Raw genomic sequence first — 18,329 nt, forward strand, 5'->3', positions numbered from 1 at the left:
TATTACTCCAAAATTACACCTGTGTGGACCCCACCTCTACACCCTGAAATTGATATTTTACCAACAAAACTTCAGTATTATCTTCCCTAATATATTCACCTCAGTTCAAAAACCCCATAAACCTAAGAAAACTAAAATTAACTAACTTACCCAAATTTTGGGATGGTTCCCAAGTTGTCCTGACCTACAAATCACTTCAGTAGATGTGGAGAGAATCTTCCTAGGAGTGACGTGGTAGCTTTGGATTGTCAAACCGGTGAAGAGCTAGCTCAAAATCCTAAAGAGGAGAGGTGGAGGACGAAGAGAGAGAGAGAGAGAGAGAGAGAGAGAGAGAGAGAGAGAGAGAGAGAGAGAGAGAGAGAGAGAGAGAGAGAGAGGAAGGATTTGCATGTTGTTTTCTCACTGAAAATCTGAATTAAAGCTATTTATAGACCTGTCTTCATCTACGAGACACATCACTTCGTCAACAAGGCCAAGTAGAGAGTTTGTCAACGAACACTTATACATTGTCGACGAATTTCAGACCCTAAAATAACCCCTCTCGGTAATTACTCATTGATGAGACACGTGTCCCCGTCGATGATCTCAATAAGCCGCTTCGTCGATGAACTCTTTGCGTTCATCGATGAGATCCGGCAGTGAGCCCTTTAAAATTTCCTTGTCCTTTATTTTTTATTATTTAAATATTATAATTCTTTGGGTCTCTACATCATAAATGGAGTAAAACGTGATAGTTCGACGAACTTGGCCGCATAATCCGTGAGGGTCATACTCCCCTGCATTAGGTTGGTGAACTCCTCAACCTTTTCTTCTCTAGTGGACGAGGGAAAGTACTTGTCAAAGAATAGCTCATTGAATCGTTCCCAGGTCAGTGCCACTTTCACTACCCTCTGTCCCTCTAGCAGCTTTGCAGAAATCCACCAACGTTTCGCATCACCTGTCATCTTAAATGCACCATAACGGACCTTCTACTTGTCCGTGCAACTGAGTACTTCCACGATCTCCTCAATTTCCGAAACCCGGTTCTCCACAATCACTAGATCAGGTCCTCCCTCAAAAGTCAGAGGGTTCAACCTTATGAATTCCTTGATACTACTACCCCAATCTACAGCTGGGCTATAGAGACTCAAAAAATTAAAAATAAAAGCAATAAAAGCAATAAAAGCAAGGTTCGTCGATGAACCTCCTGGTTTTGTCGAAGAACGCCCATAAACGATTCATGGATGAGCTTCAGTGCCTCATCGATGAAGAGATACCGAGAGGGGGACATGCAGACCCTTTGGTTCATCGACGAACTCATTATCCTCATTAACGAACTCCCTTCTTCGGTTCATCAACGAGTGCATGTGTCTCGTTGATGAAGCCACGTGGACAAATGCCTATATGTAATCGAAAATTGAATTTTCAGCGAGAGAATTGTTTTCTTATTGTTTGTCTCTCTAAAAATCAGGCCCTCTCACCTTCTCTCAAAGATTTCGACCCCATTTCTCCCCGGTTTGATGATCAGAAGCTACCACGATGATCCTCAGGAGATTCTCTACAACTTAACCGGAGTAGAATTTTGGTTTGAGGAGTTCAGGGACCATCCCAAAATTAGGGTAAATAGGATATTTTAGGGTTTTCATAGTTATCAAGCCTTTCTAAACGCAGATTTTGTATTAGATGTTGATATGCTGGTGTTTGGAATATTAAACTAGGGTGTTGTGATTTCAAGGTTTGGGGTTCCAAACACTGCAAGCATAGGTAAAATGATAAATAGTTTATAGTTTAGAAATATGAATATGATAATTATTTTGGATATTCAATTAATGGACAGGGAGAAATATATATATATATATATATATATATGTGTGTGTGTGTGTGTGTGTGTGTGTGTGTGTGTGTGTGTGTGTGTATGTGTGTGTGCAATTTCAAGGCGTTGAAATTATGAACGCTACAAGCGTGAAACACAGAAATAATAAACAGTTCTCAAAAAGTCCGATAAAGGAAATATGTTGTGCCAGTTAATTTAGAAATTTTACCAGTTAATTTGAAGATGAGTTTTAGAGTATCGTTTTTTAATAAATTAGAGCATGGAAATTATATAGTATTAAATATGATATATATTGAGTTTTATTTAATTTTCGTGGCATAAGAAACACTGGATAATTACAGAATTTTATACAGATCTAGAGAATTATGATTCTACAGTTTTTACAGAATAATGATATACAGCTTATATAGTTTTATTTACAGAGCTACGACTATACAGAGGCTTACAGAATTATAGTTTACATGGTTATACAGAAATATGAATATACATAATTTTACGGAACCATGTTTATATAGTATTTTATAGAACCATGATTATATAGTATTTTACAGAACCATGATTATACAGAGCATAGAACCATGACATACAGAAATACAAATTATGTAGATTTATAGCTAATACAACATCATGGTAAATATAGAGAATTACATAATCATGGTAAATACAGTTTATACAAAATCATGGTAAAACAGATAGATATTATATAGAAATAGTATTATATAGTATCAGACCCTGATGGAACAGAGCAATTTATAGAGCACGGTACCATAGCTATACAGTGTAGATAGTGCAACCACACATCTTAGATAGAGTATGGTATTGTTGATTGTGCCACAGGTATGGTAGAGGGCTCCCTAGCATCCAGACCAGGTGGAGTGGTCCTTTCGTGCTACAAGCATATACAGTATGCATACAATTAGACTAGCTCTGGTAGGCCAACTAGTGTTTAGTCCCTCCTACAGGCCACACAACCCTATCATGAGGGGTTAAATCATGACATACAGTCATTCAGGGAAGTTTTCAAAATTATGTATATATATATATAGTATACAAAGAAAACAGAGATGACCTATTATAGTTAGAAGTATGATTGAATAGATAACTCAGAAATTATGTATTTTAAATGACATAGGTTTGGGTTATTATACAGATACTTTTGCATGATTTCTCATTTATAGTTTAATTAAAGATTACGTTTTGTGTATAGACTCATATGTCACACATTGGTAATAACATGTTTCTCCTTACTGGGAGGTGTCTCACCCTAGCATATGAACATTTTAGGTAACCCAAGGAGACGTGCAGGGCCGGCTTAAAGATAGAGGAGGCGTCTGAGTCGGCATAGTTTTGGGGTGAGTCTTGGGCTGAGTAGTAAAGCCCTCAGTGTTTTGGGATTTTTTGGGAATGATGTACATATGTGTATATATATGTGTATGGAGGATCTGTAGCACTCTAGTATTATGTATTTTGGGATATGTTTTGGATACAGAGAATGCACAAGATACCATAGCACCCGCTCAGGGCCATGATGATGATAGATATTTATATATAGGGTATTAGAGTTATGTTATAAAGTTTTGAAAAAAAAATGGCTAGAAATTTTGGGTCGTAAAAAATTTGGTATCAAATCCCAGGTTGCTAGGTTCTATAGACCATAGAGTACAGTGGAAAACAATACTAGAGTATATGAATAGATCAGGAATTTAGGCGAGTTGATGTTAGGGGAAAATTAAGATGGGTATTTTGAGTTTTTGTTTAGTGATCGGGAAACAATATTTTCATAGTGGTTTTTGTGTTTTTCCTGAGGTGACGATTTCAGGAAAGTCATAGTAAACTATTGTTGGGTTGTGTTTCTCAATTACTGAACTAAATCTTAAGTTGAGAAAAAGGACGATAAGTTAGTTCAGGATATGAGATTTCAATTAGATAAATATGTTAGTTATGTTATACAAACGAGGTCGAGGATGGACCCTGGGGGTAGTAATGCCCACACCAGTGGTGATGATGGTGCAAACCCCTTTGGTGCATATGGGGATGATTCAGATGTAGTTCTGCGTAGTGTGGCTTAACAAGTTATGGCTGAGATTTTGCAAATCTCTAGAGAGCAGGGAGGCCTATCGACAAACCAGGGCTGTACCATTAAGAAGTTTACTAAAATGAATCCTTCAACGTTTTCAGGAGGAGCTGATCCTGTAGTGGTTGAAAACTGAAAGCAGGAGATCGAGAAAATACTAACGGTGCTTCACTGTATGGATGAATAGAGGGTTCTCTATGCTACCTATAAGTTGACAGGTGAGACCAAAGGATGGTGGATGGCTACGAGATTATTGGAGGAGCAGAGACGTGTACCATGGACTATGACTTGGAGCCAATTTAAAGAAATCTTATTTGATCGTTATTTTCCTACCACTATTAAAGAAGCTAAGGTAACATAATTTCTAAATTTGACCCAGTGAAATCTCACGGTCCAGCAGTATGTGGCAAAGTTCATTGAGTTGTCACACTTTGCCCCTTACATCATCCCAAATGAGGTTAAAAAGGCGAGGATGTCTGAGAGGGGCTTGAAGTAGAATATTTACAAGTAGGTGATAGTCCTAAAAGTGCTGGATTTCTCCAAATTGGTGGACAAGGCCATAGTGGAAGAGGAGAGTAGCCAGATGGATACGGGGACCCCGAGTCAGAGAAAGAGACCCACGCCTCGGGATTTCCAGGCAAGGTCTAGCTGAGACCCGTGGAGGGGAGATAGATATGGTAGAGCTCAGAGACAAGAGAGAGGAAATCGTGGGTACCAGGGTAAGCAGACATACCCTGTTTGCTCTATTTATGGTAGGAGACATACGAGAGCATGCTAGTTGGGAAACAATGTTTGCTACAGCTATGGTAGACTTGGACACATAGCACGGGAATGTCATTGGCCACCGAACAGTGCACCAACTCCTAGATAGATCCGAAGATATAATCAGGCACCCACGGGTGGCAGCTAGCAGAGGAATACAGCATCGGAAGGGGTTTATGCATTGACACCGGAAGACGCTGAGACTGCCGGAGACGTTGTGACATGTATTCTTACTGTTTTACCATATAAAGTTTTTGTTTTGTTTGACACAGGTGCTACCCATTCTTTTTTGTTGTCTGGATATGCTAAATTTTCTGGGGTTGAGGCACAACAATTAGATGTTGAGTTGTCAGTAGCCACGCCGATTAGATCAATAATGAGAAATATAAGTGTGCTTAAAAACTTTCCACTGGGTATTCAGGATAAAGTATTACCAGCCGACTTCGTGATGTTAGATATACAGGGATTTGAAGTGATATTGGGTATGGACTGGCTGGCAGCTAATTACACCAGCTTTGATTGCCATAAGAAAGAAGTGATCTTCAGACCCCCGGGTGAATAGGAATTCATATTCATGGGATCACGTGTGCGCGCTTCGCCATAGCTAGTGTTGGCTATTCAGGCGAGGAGGCTGCTTCAGGGTGGTTTCTAGGGATATGTTGCCTATATAAAGGAAATTCCAAAGGAAGAATTGAAACAGGTTGATATTCCAATAGTTAGAGAATTTCCAGATATTTTTCCAGAGGAATTACCTAGTATACCACCAGATCAAGAGATAGAATTTACCGTGGATTTGCTACCAGGGTCAACACTGATATCTAAAGCACCCTATAGAATGGCTCCAACTAAAATAAAAGAATTGAAAGACCAGTTGTAGGAGTTGTTGGATAAAGTGTTTATTAGACCTAGCGTGCCACCTTTGGGACCACTAGTCCTGTTTGTAAAGAAGAAATACGAGACTATGAGGATGTGTATTGATTATAGAGAGATAAACAAAGTGACAGTCAAGAATAAATATCCTTTTCCTAGAATCGACAATTTATTTGGTCAACTCTAGGGGAACCAGGTCTATTCCAAGATTGATCTTCAGATGAGATACCACCAGGTGAAAGTTAAAGCAGAGGATGTTTCAAAAATAGCTTTCCGAACTTGGTATAGGCACTACGAGTTCTTGGTGATGTCATTTGGATTAACTAATGCAACGAAAATGTTTATGAATCTAATGAATCGAGTGTTCCATCAGTACTTAGACCAGTTTGTTTTGGTAATTATTAATGATATACTGGTCTACTCGAAGAGTTTAGAGGAGCATGAGAATCATCTGAGGTTGGTTTTGTGGGTATTGAGGGAAAAGAAATTGTTCCCTAAATTTAAGAAATATGAATTCTGGCTAAGGCAAGTCACTTTCTATGGGCATGTGATCTCAAGAGATGGCATATCAGTAGACTTGAGTAAGATAGATGCAGTGATGAATTAGGTGAGACTGGGGAACGTTCAAGAGGTCAGAAGTTTCCTAGGTTTGGTAGGGCATTACAGGCATTTTGTGGATGGCTTCTCCAGATTATCGGGTCCACTAACACGACTCATGGGGAAAAATATGAGAATTTAATGAACCAATAAGTGTGAGCAAAGCTTCTAGGAATTGAAGCAGTGACTGTTCACTGCACCAGTATTATCTATTCCATCAGGAGAGGATGGATTTGTTATATACAGTGATGCATCCCAGAAAGGACTCGAGTGCGTGTTGATGCAGCATGGGAGGGTTAATGCTAATGCTTCCTGGCAAGTTAAATAGTATGAAAAAAACTACCCAGTATATGATTTAGACCTAACTGCAGTGGTGTATGCACTAAAAATCTGGAGGCATTATCTTTATGGTGAGAGATGTGAAATCTTCACTGACCATAAAAGTTTGAAGTATTTCTTCCCCAAAAAGAATTGAATATGAGGCAAATAATATGGCTAAAGCTCATTAAATATTATGATTGCACTATCATCTACCACCCAAGGAAAGCTAATGTGGTGGATGATCCTTTGAGCTGAAAATTAGTAAGAGCGGCATTGTCAATAGTGGAGATTCAGTATCCGATTTAGATGGACCTAGAGAGGCTCGGTGTAAAGCTAGTAGAGGATGATCACCAGGAATTTATTGCTAACCTAGTATTATAACCTACTTTACAAGAGAAGATTAAAGATGTTGAGAGGAATGACGCAGAATTGGTAGAGTTGATGGATAAAGTGCAAGACGAACAATGAGAGGAGTTTACTATTTCGGATGATGGAGCCCTGAGATTCCGTACCAGACTGTGCGTACCTGTAGATGCTGAGATTGAGAAGGCTATTCTAGAGGAAGCTCACAGATCCCTTTACACAATTCATCCTGGCAGCACTAAAATGTATCGAGACCTTCAAGAGTCATTATGGTGAAGTAGTATGAAAAGAGAGATAGCCGAGTTTGTGGAGTATTTTTTGACGTGCCATAAGGTAAATGCTTAGCACTAGACACTGACAGGAAAATTGCATCCACTCCACATTTTCGAGTGGAAGTGGGACCATATATCTATGGATTTTGTCACATAATTACCGCCGGCACTACATGGACAGAACGCCATTTAGGTGGTTGTAGACCGGCTGACGAAGACTGCCCACTTCCTTTGTAACAGCCCAAAAAATAATGGTATTTAAATAATAAAAAGAAAGGGAAATGGAAATCGTAAACAGAAGGAGGAAGTCGACGACATTGCATTTTGAAAAGGATAAATCCCGAGGATATAACAGGAACTCATCGACGAGGATGGGATTTGTCGACGAAAATATAATGGGGATCGTCGACAAGGTGACGCAGCTCGTCGATGAGAAAATACCGAGATGATGATTTTGGGGTTTCCAAATTTCTTCAACGAAGGGGAGAGTTCATCAAGGAATTTTTTATTGACCTCGTCAACGAGGTGACGTGGCTCGTCAACGAAGGCCACAGTTTAAATAGGCCTAAAGTTCATTTTCAGCTAAAATTTTCTACGCAGATCTTTTCTCTCTCCTACCCTTCAGTCCCTCCTCCTTCTCTTTTCGATTTCGAGCCTAATTTTTCTCCGATTCAACGATTTGAAGCCACCACGATGTTCCTGGGAAAGTTCTCTACAAGTCTGCTAGAGCGGATCGTCGGTGGGGCTGAGTTGGAAACTATCCCAAATCCAAGATAAGGCTTTACTCAATATTTGGATTTTTTTCCAGTTATATAAATTGTTATACACGTAGAAATACTAAACTTTAGTTCTGGAGAATGTTGTTTCTAGGGTGTTGACTTGGGAACCCTGCGGGTGCGAGGCAGATTTTCTTAGGGGCTTTTCAAGAATCAAGTAAGGGGATAAACTAAGCTAGTTCTTTTTAAGAAAAATGTATGTATATTGTTATAACATTTTATTTTAGGAAAATAAATATATTTATATATGATTTATATTTGGGAAAATGCTGTTGAAAGTGATCATATGTTAAATATATGAAAAACCTGTTTAGTGTGGCATAAGTAGAAATTTATATGAAATACTGTTTCTTGAAATGTGTTAATGATATGGATTTTTAGAATGGAAAACCAGCGTATGGGCCGAGATTTTTATATGTTTTTTCGGCTTACGGGCCGTCATATGTGTATTATTTGCCAGCGTACGGGCTAAGTTATGTATATGATTTGTCGGCGTACGGGCCAAGCTATGGATATGATTTTCTAGCATACGGGCTGTGCTATAATATGACTTGGTGGTGTACGAGTCGAGCTATGGATGTGATTTGCCATCGTACAGGTTGTGCTATGATTTGCCGGCGTATGGGCCGAGCTATAGTAAAATGTGTAATTCTGGCATACGGGCCAATGATCTTCATGATATACGTATATATGCAAAATGATATGATTGATTTGATAATTGATGATATGAAATGAAATATCCATGTATCACAGTTTCAATGTATGTTATAAGATATTAGAACCTTGTTGGCTTAGTCTAGGCTAACACTTACATGGTACCGTTGCTATGTGTCCATGGTCTTCGTGATCATGATATTTGTGTTAACACCGCTATACAGAGTGGTGTGAGATTGGATGGTCGATATGGTTTTTAAGAAGTGTGTGAGCGCCCCTGGTGTACGGGCTAGGTCTGGTAGACCCATCAAACTTACAAAATGTACTTTTGACTTGGCAGTGGTCGGCCAACCATTGTTAGGTCCCGCCTTCGAGCCACACAACCCAGTCATGTGGGGGTAATACATGACAAAAGCCAGCTAACCTACCAGGAATGTTTTTGTATTATTATTATTATTATTATTATTATATGAGATGAAATATGTTTATGTAGTATGTTCTGCCATGTTTTGATGACATATATGTTTTCCAGATTTGACAAAACAGTTACTGAATATGTTCTGTATGGTATACGTATAACACAGAATACTCATGTTGCCACACACTGGTATTAGTTTGTTTCCCTTACTGAGAGGTGTCTCACCTCTAAATTTTATAAACGTTTCAGGAGCCCCTAATAGGAGAGCGGGTAAAGCCCCGCTAATCTAGTACGGTAGATCTGCCCTTCCAGAAGGGTAAGTATTTTGATAGGATCGGATGTATTTTGTGAAAATGGCCCTAAGACATCTTTTGGGCTGAGAGTTGTGTATATATGTATACCGTGATTGTAGTAACTCTGGTATTGTGATGTATGGTATAATGCGATGTATGTGATTGTATGTTTCCTGCTGCTTAGGCTTTTGTTATGTGTTCTGATGTATCCCTGGTACCCACGGGTCCAAGTGAATTATGATCTGCTGAGCTGGGATTTGTGATATTGTGATTTTATTATAAAAAAAAATATATGGAAATTAAGCAGGTCATCACAGTGTGGTATAAGAGCCTAGGTTGCTAGGTTCTGTAGACTCTAGAATGCAGCGAAAACAATACCATAGTTTAGGAAATGATTTAAGATTGTTCTACAATCTAGAGGCAAGAATTTCGTGGTAGTTTCTGTATTTTTCCTGGGATGATGATTTCAGGAAAACCATAGCAAGCTATTGTCGGGTTATGTTCCTAGAATGTAGGACTAGGGATTAAAAATGAGTTAGAAATGTTGAGATAAGTGGTGAGGATAGGTGGGTAAATTATGAGGGTAGGATTTCTGAGTTGCAGCTACTATTTTTCAGGATGGATCCAAGAGGAAGTAGTGCCCATGCGAGTGGCAGTGATGGAGCAAGACCATCAAGTGTAGCTGGGACCGACTTTGACGTGGTATTATGTAGCGTGGCTCAGTAGGTTATGGTTGAGATTGCTAGGAGCTCGAGGGAGCAGGGAGGTCCTTCTATAGGCCATGGGTGTGCCATAGAGAAATTTACGAAGATGAATCCTCCGGCATTCTCAAGTGGAGTTGATCCTACAGCTGCTGAGAACTGGATGCAGGAGACCAAAAAAGTCTTGGTTGTGTTGCAGTGTACTGAGGAACATAGGGTCCTCTTTGCCACCTATAGACTGACAGGAGAGGCCGAGAGGTGGTGGACTGCAGTAAGACTATTGGAGCAGCATAGGGTGACTCCGATAGCCATGATATGGGACCGGTTTAAAGAATTGTTCTTTGATAGGTATTTTCTAGCTACTGTCAGGGAGGCTAAGGTAAAAGAGTTCCTAATTCTGAAGCAGGGATAGCTATCAGTCTAGCAGTATGCGGCATGTTTCATCAAGCTCTCTCATTTTTTCTCGTATATTGTTCCTGATGAAGTGAACAAGGCGAGGTTGTTTGAGGAAGGCTTGAGGCGGAGCATATTTAAATAGGTGGTGGTGCTGCGGATCCAGGACTTTGCTAAGTTAGTTGACAGGGCAGCCTTGGCAGAGATTGGTGAGCATCTCGATGTAGAGGAGCAGGGACAGAGGATGAGATCTGTATCTACCGGCTACTAGCAGAGTCATAGACTGGGTCAGTGGAGGAGAGGAAACCATGGCAGAGGGCAGAGACAGGAGACGGGAGGACGCGAGGGGCAAGCAGGGCACGGTCCTCCAGTCTGTCAGACTTGTGGTAGGAAGCACTGAGGAGAGTGTCGAGCTGGTGGTGTGGTGTGCTATCGCAGCAATAGATCGAGGCATATGGTGCGAGATTGCCCTACCCCACCAGATGCATTTCTAGCTCCCAGACCATACCGGGGAGGTTATCAGGTGCCACGTGGGGGCTAGTAGAGGAATACGACTCCAGTTAGGGTGTTTACTCTAACGCCGGGTGAGGCCGAGACAGAAGGTAACGTGGTCACAGGTATGGTTATTATGCTTTCTTTTAAAGTTATTGCATTATTTGATTCAAGAGCTACACACTCGTTCGTGTCTTTAGGGTGTGATACATTATGTGGGGCTGAAACACAATCATTAGATGTTGAATTATTGGTATCTACACCAACTAGGTCAATAGTGAGGTGTAGTAGGATGCTCCGAAGTGGTTTAGTTGATATTCAAGGAAAGACTTTGTCTGCTGATTTGATAGTACTGGACATGCATGGGTTTGATGTTATATTTGGCATGGATTGGCAAGCAGCTAATTTTGCCAGCATAGATTGCCGAGCATGAGAAGTGATATTCAAATCCTCGGGGGAAGCAAAATTCAAGTTCGTAGGATCGCAAGTGCAATCCCCGCCTCAACTAGTTTCAGCTATTCGGGCCAGAAGACTACTGTTGAGTGGTTGTCAGGGGTTTGTGGCTGTTGTGAAGGAGATGTCAGAGAATGAATTGAAACTTGCTAGCACGCCTGTAGTAAAGGAGTTTACAGATGTTTTCCTAGACAAGTTACCAGGCTTCCCACCTGATCGTGAGGTAGATTTCCCTATTGATCTACCTTCCGGTACAGTGCCGATTTCTAAAGTACCTTATCGGATGGCGCCAGTAGAATTGGTAGAATTGAAGAGTTAGTTGCATAATCTGCTTGATAAAGGTTTCATATGACCCAGTGTATCTCCGTGAGGAGCTCCAATATTATTTGTGAATAAGAAAAATGGTACTATGAGGATGTGTATAGACTATAGGGAGATTAATAAAGTGACAATTAAGAACAAGTATCCTCTACCCCGTATTGACGATTTGTTTGATTAGCTCTAGGGTACATGGGTGTATTCAAAGATTGACCTCAGGTCCGGCTACTATCAGGTAAAAGTTAAAGCAGAAGACGTCTCAAAGATGGCCTTCAGGACCAAGTATGAGCACTACGAGTTTCTTATTATGCCGTTTGGTTTGACGAATGCTCCTGTAGTATTTATGGACTTGATGAACAGAGTTTTTCACCAATACCTAGATCAGTTTGTTGTTGTTTTTGTTGATGATGTACTGGTCTATTCGAGGAGCTATGAGGAGCATGAGATGCACTTAAGGCAGGTTTTGTAGACACTTCGGGAAAATAAGTTGTACGCCAAGTTCAGTAAATGTGAATTCTGGCTTGAGAAGGTCGTGTTTTTGGGGCATGATGTATCTGGAGACGGTATTTCTGTGGATCCTAGCAAGATTGAAGCGGTAGTGAATTAGGCTGGACCGAGAAATGTCCAGGAGATCGGGAGTTTTTTAGGGCTAGCTAGCTATTACCGTCTTTTCGTTGAGGGATTCTCAGCTTTATCGGGACCTTTGACACGACTGATGAGGACGAATGTCAAATTTGAGTGGGACGACAACTGTGAGCAGAGTTTTCAAGAACTGAAGCAAAGATTAGTCACAACACCAATATTGGTTATCCCATCAGGGGGTGAGGGTTATGTCATTTATAGTGATGCGTCCTTGAAGGTACTTGGCTGTGTATTGATGCAGAATGGCAGGGTAATGGTGTATGCATCCAGGCAGTTGAAAGAATATGAAAATAACTATCCTTCACATGATCTTGAATTGGCTGCAGTGGTACATGCATTGAAAACTTGGAGGCATTACCTATACGGCGAGCAGTGTGAGATTTTCTCCGACCACAAGAGCTTAAAGTATTTCTTCACACAGAAGGAACTGAATATAAGGTAGAGAAAGTGGTTGGAACTGATTAAAGATTTTGATTGTACCATTAGTTATCACCCGGGGAAAGTAAACATGGTAGCTGATGCGTTGAGCAGGAAATCCAAGGAACCATTGTTGGCAGCTATGGAGATCCAGTATCCGATCATAATGGATCTGGAGAGACTCGGCATAGAGTTGGTAGAGATTGATCCTCTAGTGTGTATTTTCAACCTAGTAGTACAGCCTACTCTACAAGAAAGAATTAAAGCCCCTCAAAAGGAAGACCCAGAATTAGTAGAGGTGAGAGACAGAGTGTAGAGTGGTCAAGGGGAGGAATTCAATGTTGCAGATGACGGAGCTTTGCGGTTCCGTTCCAGATTATGTGTTCCTGCCGATACTAAAATCAGGAAGACTATTTTAGAGAAGACTCACAGATCTTTGTATATAGTTCATCCCGGCAATATGAAGATGAACAGGGATCTGTGAGGGTCGTACTATTAGAGTGGTATGAAGAGAGAGATCGCCGAGTATGTAGCCCAGTGTTTAACGTGCTAGCAGGTAAAGGCTGAGGACCATAGGTCGGCAGGGCAGTTGCAGCCATTATTTATTCTAAAGTGGAAGTGGGATCATATATCTATGGACTTCATGTCAGGACTGCCGATGGCATTACATGACCAGAATGCCATCTGGGTGATTGTTGACCGTTTGACTAAGACCGCCCACTTCATACCTATTAAGATCAACTACTCCCTCAACTATTTAGCAGAGATCTACATTCAGAAGATAGTTTGTTCTCATGGGGTGCCAGTATCGATTGTGTCAGATTGATACCCGCGATTTACGTCACGTTTTTCGAGGAGCTTTCAGGAAGCTTTAGGGTCTCAGCCATCGTTTAGCACAACATTCCATCCTCAGTCAGACGGGCAGACTGAGAGGACGATGTAGACATTAGAGGAATCCTCCGTGCGTGTGTATTGGATTTTGGGGGTAGTTGGACTCAGTTCATGCCACTAGTAGAGTTTGCGTATAATACCAGTTACCAGTCCAGTATTGACATGGCATTGTTTGAGGCACTATACGGTAGGAGATGTCGATCCCCTTTATATTGGGACGAGATGGGTGAGCGGTGAGTTGTGAGGCCAGAGCTGGTATAGCAGGCGTATGATAAAGTTTGACTTATCAGGGAAAGAATTAGTGCAGCTCAGAGCCGACAGAAAAGTTATACTGATAATCGCCGCAGGAATCTGGAATTTGATGTGGGTAATCATGTGTTTTTAAAGATAACTCCATTGAAAGGGGTTATGCGATTTGGGAAGAAGGGTAAACTTAGTCCTAGGTTTATCGATCCATTTAAGATTATGGATAAAGTTGGACCGGTAGCCTACAGGCTAACTTTGCCATCTGTGTTGTCCAGGATCCACAACGTATTCCATGTTGCTATATTAAAGAAATACGTCCCAAATCCTTTTCATATCATCAGTTATGATGAATTAGAGTTTAGTGATTCACTAGTGTATGAGGAGGTACCCATACAGATTCTGGATGGGAAAGTACAAGAGCTACGTAACAAGAAGATTCCTCAAGTAAAAGTTTTGTGGAGGAATCATACCATTGAAGAGGCTTCTTGGGAATCTAAGAAGCAGATGAAGCAGAAGTACCCACAACTATTTCAAGAAACTTAAGTAGTTAGGTAGTATTTCTTTTGCATGCACATGTAATGGTTTAATTAGTGTAGCACTTTAGTTTTGGGAGAATTTTTCTTTTGTATATGTAATCTCCCAGGACTCGAAATGTAACCATGGTATTCCTCCGTCATAAGTGAGAGTAAATAATAAAATAATTAGACCTTTTTCTTGTTAAAAGATGACGAATTACGTGAATAGTAAATTTCGAGGATGAAATTTTATAAGGAGGGGAGAATGTAATGACCCGAAGAATGATGGTATTTAAATAATAAAAATAAAGGAAAATGGAAACCAAAAACAAAAGGAGGCAGTCGACGACATTGCATTTTGGAAATGATAAATCCCAAGGATATAACAAGAGTTCGTCGACGTGGATGGGATTCATCAATGAGGAAATACCGAGATGATGATTTTGGGGTTTCTAAATTTTTTTGACGAAGGGGAGAGTTCATCGACGAATTTTGTATTGACTTCATCAACAAGGTGACGTGGCTCGTCGACGAAGGCCACAGTTTAAACAGGCCTAAAGTTCATTTTGAACTAAAATTTTCTGCCCAGATCTTTTCTCTCTCCTACCCTTCGGTCCCTCCTCCTTCTCTCTTCGATTTCGGGCCGGATTTTCGTCGGTTCGACAATCTGAAGCCACCGCGACGCTCCTGGAAAAGTTCTCTGCAAGTCTGCCGGAGTAGATCGTCGGTGGGGCTGAGTTGGAAACCATCCCAAATCCAGGGTAAGCCTTTCTACTCAATATTTGGATTTTTTCCAGTAATAGGAATTGTTATACATGTAGAAATACTGAACTTTAGTTCTAGGGAATGCTATTTCCAGTGTGTTGAGTTTGGAACCCTGCGGGTGCGGGGCATATTTTCTTAGGGGTTTTTCAAGAATCAAGTAAGGGGATAAACTAAGCTAGTTCTTTTTAAGAAAATGTATGTATATTGTTATAGCATTTGATTTCAAGAAAATAAATATATTTATATATGATTTATATTTGGGAAAATTCTGTTGGAAGTGATGATATGTTATATATATGAAAAACCTGTTTAGTGTGGCATGAGTAGAAATTTATATGAAATACTGTTTCTTGAAATGTGTCAATGATATGGATTTTTATAATGGAAAATCGGCGTACGGGTCGAGATTTTTTATATGTTTTTCCGACGTACGGGTCGTGCTATGTGTATGATTTGTCAACGTATGGCTGATTTATGTATATGATTTGCTGCATACGGGTCGAGCTATGGATGTGATTTGCCAGCGTACGAGCTATGCTATGATATGATTTTTCGGCGTACGGGCCGAGCTATGGATGTGATTTGCCAACATACGCGTTGTGTTATAATTTGCCGGCGTATAGGTTGAGCTATGGAAAAATGTGTAATTCCGGAGTACGGGCCGACGATTTTCATGATATACGTATATATGCAAAATGACATGATTAATTTGATAATTAATGATATAAAATATTCATGTATCGCAGTTTTAGTGTATGTTATATGATATCAGAACCTAGTTGGCTTGGTCTAAGCTAACACTTGCACAGTACCATTGCTATGTGTCCATGGTCTTCTTGATCATGATATTTGTGTTATCGCCGCTGTACGGAGTGGTGTGAGATTGGATGGTCAATGTGGCTTTTAAGAAGTGTGTGAGCGCCCCTAGTGTATGGACTAGGTCTGGCAGACCCATCAGACTTACAGACTGTACTTTTGACTTGGCAGTGGTCGGTCAACCGTTGTCAGGTCCCGCCTTCGGGCCACACAACCCAGTCATGTGGGGTTAATACATAACAATAGCCAACTAACCTATGGGGAATGTTTTTGTACTATTATTATTATATGAGATGAAATATGTTTATGTAAATGCAGTATGTTCAGCCATGTTTTGATGATATATATGTTTTCCAGATTTGACATAATAATTACTGAATATGTTCTGTATGGTATATGTATAACACATAATACTCATGTTGCCACACACTGGTATTAGTTTATGTCCTTTACTGAGAGGTGTCTCACCCCTAAATTTTATAAACGTTTCAGGAGCCCCTGATAGGAGAGCGGGTAAAGCCCCACTGATCTAGTACGATAGATCTGCCCTTCCAGAAGGGTAAGTATTTTAATAGGGTCAGATGTATTTTGTGAAAATGGCCCTAAGACATCTTTTGGGTTAAGAGTTGTGCATATATGTATACAGTGATTATAGTAACTCTGGTATTGTGATGGTATAATGAGATGTATGTGATTGTATGTTTCCTGCTGCTTAGGCTTCCGTTATGTGTTCTGATGTATCCTTGGTACCCACAGGTCCAAATGGATTATGATCTACTGAGCTGGGATTTGCGATATTGAGATTTTATTATAAAAAAAATATACGAAAATTAAGCAGGTCGTCACATCCTTCCTATTAAAGTCAATTACCCTATGAACATACTGGGAGAGTTGTACATTCAGGAGATAGTTCAACCCCATGGAGTGCCAATGTCTATAGTTTCAAATCAAGACCCACACTTCAAGTCCTAGTTTTGGAGGAATTTGCAGGAAGCTTTGGGGTCTCAGTTATCATTCAGCATAGCTTTTCATCCTCAAACTAATGAGCAGACAGAAAGAACGATCCAGATACTTGAGGATATGCTATGAGCATGTGTGCTGGATTTCGGGGGTAGTTGGACCTAATAAAGGTCGCTGGTTGAGTTTGCGTATAATAACAGCTACCAAGCCAGCATTAGGATGGCACCTTACGAGGCATTATATGGTAGGAGATGCTGTTCTCCACTATACTGGGATGAAATGGGTGAAAGCGAGTCCTGGGACCAGAGTTAATGCAGTAGCTGTACGATAAAGTCCAACTTATTAAAGATAGAATTTGTGCAGCTTAATGTCGGTAGAAAAGCTACGCAAATACTTGCCATTGAAAATTGGAATTTGATGTGGGAGATCAAGTATTTCTGAAAGTAGCACCACTGAGAGGAGTTATAAGGTTTGGGAAGAAGTGTAAACTGAGCCCTAGGTTTATTAGCCCATTCGAGATACTTGAGAGAGTGGGTTCAGTCGCCTATAGGCTAGCTTTACCACCAGCTTTACTTAGGATCTGTGACGTATTTTATGTTTCCATGATGAGAAAATACATCCCAAATCCCTCCCACTTGATCAGCTACGAGGAGATAAAGCTTAGAGATACATTAACATATGAGGAAACACCAATGCTGATTCTAGATAGAAAGGAACAAGAGTTGCGTACCAGGAAAATACCATTAGTAAAAGTCCTGTGGAGGAATCATGTAGTGGAGGAGGCTTTGTGGGAGATAGAGAAGGAGATACCATAGAAATACCCACATCTATTTAGTGGGGACCAATATTAAATAGAGATGAAACATCTATAGCTCAGATAAAGTAAGTTTTGTTTGATATCGTTTATATAGTACAAAGTAATTGATGTATAAGTTGTATTTTAGGTTATAGGATAGGCAGTATTTTGGTTTTGGGAGAATTTTATTTTATGAGTATATTTGTAATATGCAATAACAATAATTGTAACCATGATATTCTTCCACCATAAGTGAAGGTAATTAATAAAATAAGTAGCCAATTTTTCTTAGAAGATGGTGTGTAGCGCATATAGCAAATTTTGACGACAAAATTTTATAAGGAGGGGAGAATGTAGAGATTCAGAAAATAAAAGGAAAATAATGAGTAAAAGTAGGGTGTGTCAACGAATCTCCTGATTTCGCCGATGAAAGCCTATACACGGTTCGTGGACGAGCTTTAGTGCCTCGTCGATGAAAAGATACCAAGAGGAGGACATGCAGACCATTTAGTTCATTGGCAAACTCATTATCCTCATCAATGAACTCCCTTCTTTGGTTTGTCGACGAGTGCACGTGTATTATCGATGAAGCCACTTGGGCAACTACCTATATATAGTCGAAAATTGCATTTCAGTAAGAGAATTATTTTCTTACTATTTCTCTCCCTAAAAATTCAGCCCTCTCACCTTCTCTCTAAGATTCCGGCCCTG

This window comes from Malania oleifera, chromosome 8 (assembly GCF_029873635.1).
Source record: "Malania oleifera isolate guangnan ecotype guangnan chromosome 8, ASM2987363v1, whole genome shotgun sequence".
NCBI lineage: Eukaryota > Viridiplantae > Streptophyta > Magnoliopsida > Santalales > Ximeniaceae > Malania > Malania oleifera.